Raw genomic sequence first — 4,463 nt, 5'->3', positions numbered from 1 at the left:
GTGGGGAGTGTTTTCGGGGCAGGCGGGGCGTCGCACCGCCGGCCGCGTGCGGCGGGGGGCTGCTGTTTGGCCGGCTCAGGGGTGGAGGTTGAAGATGAGCCACATGCCCTTGATTTCGTATCGAACGGCTGCAAAATTGACTAACCAGAGATGAAAAAGTCAGTCGACCGACGTGTAGCCTCACCTTGCTAGTGCGCTCAGTTTCGACAGCAAAATTCAGTTTCGACAGTTAAGTACAGTTTCGACAGTTAAGTTCAGTTTTGACAGTTAAATTTTGTTTCAACAGTTAAGTTCAGAGATGAGCGGCTAATGTATTTTACATCTAGCGCTTTGTGGTTATGTATTTTACGTCATGTATTGGAGATGCTATTAGAATTCCACTCAGGTTAACGTTGTTCATTGTCTCTCTTGTCCTGCTTCAGCCTCGGCATCGTACAACTCACCGGAGCTGCTCCAATGACGAAACCCTCCATCACAGCGGAGCAGTACCTCAGGCTCCATCTTCAGACGCCTAAGATCTTCTTCCCCTCCTCCGAAAGCCAAGTCAGCCGGAGCATCCTCACCGGCCAACCCAATCACGCTGAGATCGACATGGCTTCGCCAAAAGAGGTTGTACACTTGTTGCATCTCTTTTTTACTCTACATGTTATATATATTGTCCACTGAGCACACGGATTTGTTCCTTTAGTGTCTCCTTGAAAGAAAAAAATGTAGGAATTTTAATTTTCACTTGTCCTCCTTTTCAAATTCCTATTCATGAAGCACAAGACTAAGAGATAGTAGCATAATAGCATTATAACCGTACATTTTCTTGTGGTTTGAATTAATCTCACCATGCTTATTTGCATCCTGTGATCTTCCAATTGTTGTGAATCAAACACCCAGATTGGCAGAAATCATGTGTTTTTAAATTCTCTGTTTTGCATGTGCATTCCTATCCTATTCCTGTCTATTTCCTATCCCTGCATTGTTGGAATCCTCCAATTCAAACGAGCCCTTACAGAATTACTTCTCTTTTAGATAGTTGTCAAAGAAAACCTTGCGTGGTTTGTCCCGCTCCTGCTGCGCCGTCGTCCACCCCAGCTCAGCTGCTCCAACGACAGAAGGGTCCAACACAGCAGGGATCCGGCCTCCAGACTGTCTTTCGCCGCCTCAGATCTTCTTCCCCGCCGCTGGCAGCCATTAAAACTGCACTACCATCATCAACCGAGCAGATGACCTCGAGGACTACACGGGTCCGCAAGAGAGGTCGCACTCTTTCATGTCTGCTTATGTTATGTGTCGCTTAATATTACATGCTACTTTATCATCATGTTCACCGATTACACTCTAAGTCAGCTACAAACTAATGGTCAAACTTGAGTTTTTAAATGGTTGTGGGGTATATATCGGGGCCACTATCAATAGTATCTATCTACTATCTGGTTAATCTCTGGTGTCTACTATGAGTTTCATGTTGGGTGGGAAACAAGCAGTAAAGAAGCCATTATCTGTATTTTTTAACTGAAGCCATTATCTGCCTGCTATTATTGGTTTTGGGTCTATCCACAGGTTGCTACCATCACTCTGGATTTTTGCATGCACTCCTTACATAATCTCACTATGTTTTATTCCTATGCATGACAGTTATTGTAAACAATGGAACTGAACATGTAGAGCAAAAGAGACGAGCCTTGTGTGGCAATAAAATTTCATGCAGACGTTGCTCCATGGTAGGCGCAAAGGTAGCCCCCCCTCCACGCATTTCGGATTGTAATCGAGAGGAAGATATATGTTCTGAGGGGGATTCAGAAGGAGAAGACAACTCCTATTTACCCCCTGAGGTCTTCGCTCTAACTTGGCATGCTGATGTTGGTTATATCATGCATATGGTGTGTTGCATTGCTTACTTTATACATCAAATATGTCATCTGCTTAGTTTAGACATCCTTTGTGCGAATGCTAGCTGTTTAGTTTATTCATCGTTTATGTGAATTATGCAACGCCATCTTGTTCAGCCAGGCATCATATATGTGAATTTTGCAATGCCATCCTGCTTAGCCAGTCATCTTATATGTAAATTATATCAGGCCATCCTTTTTTTCGTTACATATTACATTTGTCAACAATGTTATTACATTCAACTGCTCTTCATGTGCATCAGCCATTTGACATGATGATGGCAAATTCTGGAGTGAAAACAAGGTCTTCAGAGCAGACTATGCTATCTAACGAAGCGCATATCTCGCTGGTTACGGATAGCTCCTCAGAGGAGGATTCAGAGACAGATGACCAGTCCTATTCCCCCCCCCCTGAGGTGTATGCTCTAACTTGGCAGGGTTATGTTGCTCATATCGTGCGTATGGTGTCTCGCATTGCTATGTCATTTGATTAGTTTAGACATGCTTTGTGTGAATGCCACCTTTTCAGTGTCTAATTACCATATATGTGAATTATGCATTGCCATCTTGTTGCAAGACATTAAATATGTGAATTATACAATGCTAGCTTGTTGCAAAGGCATTATATATGTGAATTATGCAATGCCATGCTGTTTAGCCAATCATCATTTATGTGAACTATATCATGCTATCATTTTTGTATTACGTGTTCCATTTGGCGACAACGTTTGTATATTCAACTACTCTTCCTGTGCATCAGCCATTTGAAGCGGTGATGGAAGTATCTGGAGTGAAAACAAGGTATTCAGAGCAGACAAAGCTACCTGCTGAAGTAGACATCTTGCTGGTTACAGAGAGCTCCTCTGAGGAGGATTCAGAGACTGATGACCAGTACTATTTTCCCCCCGAGGTCTATGCTCAAACTTGGCAAGGTTATATTACCCATGTCATGCATGTTGTCTTGCATTGCTTAGTTTTTACATCATATATGGATTGCCATCTGCTTACTTGCTTACTATATAAATCATATATTTGAATTATATCATGTCATGTGTACATAGTACATACACATCATCTATCTAAATTATGGCATGGCAACCCATTTAATAAAGACATCATATAGTTATATCATCTCATCCTGTTTAGTGTTTACAGTCATCATATTTTGAATTATGGCATTCTATCCGTAAATGTATGTGAATTATGGCATGCCAACCTATTTAATAAACACATTATATAGTTATGTCATGTCATCCTGTTTACATAGTCTCATATTTTGAACTATGTCTTTCCATCTTTTTTAGTTAGCATCATAATGTGAAATTGTGTTATGCTATCCTGTTTAGTTAGCCATCATATATGTGAAATTGTGTCATGCTATCCTGTTTGGTTAGACAACATAAATATGAATTATTTCATGCCCTCTTTTATTCCCCACTATCCATTGCACCTGTCTATCATACAATGTGTATACTTTCAATTACTTTTGTTGTTTATCAGCCATTTGAATTGGAGAGCGCAATGGCAGTATCTAAGGGAGTAACAACATGGTCTTCAGAAAAGATAGTGCTACCAGTTGATGCAGATAGAACCACGGTTGTACTTGCCCAAGGACCAGATCCACCACACATAACCCAGTCTCTTGCAGATTGTACCCCTACCCAGTTGGACAGAGAACCAGCTACACCCCTTCTAACCCCAACCCCGACAGATAGTAACCCAGTTCCAGTTGACACAACACCGTCTCCACCACAGAGCACCCAAACACGAGCAGTTAGTAAGGGAACTGCAGTGCCCAAAGCACGAGGACCACCACTCTGAATCCCAACTCAACGCTTAAAGGAGAAGAAGATTTATTCTCAGGTCAGGTTCTGTAGCTATGGCTCATACTCCTTTTCTCTTGCATGACTGTATTTACTCATACCAACTATTTTCAAATTTGAAGGATGGAATTGAAACTCCAATGGCGCAACAGGTATGTTTTAAACCTGTTTATTTAACTGGTTTGCTGTTGTAACCTGCTCTATGTTGATTTCAGTTTCAATTGAATAAACAGTTATGTTCTCATGTCATGCACATTACAAGTGTTGTTATTGCTCTATAGTTACCGACACTTATATTCTGTCTATTCTGCTTTGTCTTGAACAAATATTATTTGAACTGTGTCTCTATCTTGATTTGGCAACAAGAACTAGAATGATATAGACCATAAAGTGACCATGGTACATAGATATATGTTTGTTTCATGCTATTATCCTGTCCACTTTACTACTGAACTCATTTACCAAAATGAGTTTCATATACAACATGGTAAACATGTGATGTGTCTGCTTGTTTCTCTTTTAGAATGCGGACAAAATATTGGAGAACAGTACCGCGTTATCCAATGGTAAAGAAAGTAATGCAGATAAGGTTCAAGATAGTGAGACATCCCTGTTGGTCTCCAAGAAAGCTGATAAAAACTATCTTGACGACAGTGAGGGAACCCAAAAGTCCTATCTTGATGTAGTGTTCAAGTTACTGGCCACTACTGCTGGCACACGCTCTTCGAACTCGCTGCCTGAATCAGTTCGTCTTCTTGAG

This window comes from Triticum dicoccoides, chromosome 7A (genome assembly GCF_002162155.2).
Source record: "Triticum dicoccoides isolate Atlit2015 ecotype Zavitan chromosome 7A, WEW_v2.0, whole genome shotgun sequence".
NCBI classification, from domain to species: domain Eukaryota; kingdom Viridiplantae; phylum Streptophyta; class Magnoliopsida; order Poales; family Poaceae; genus Triticum; species Triticum dicoccoides.
Note: the sequence above shows the minus strand (reverse complement) of the source record.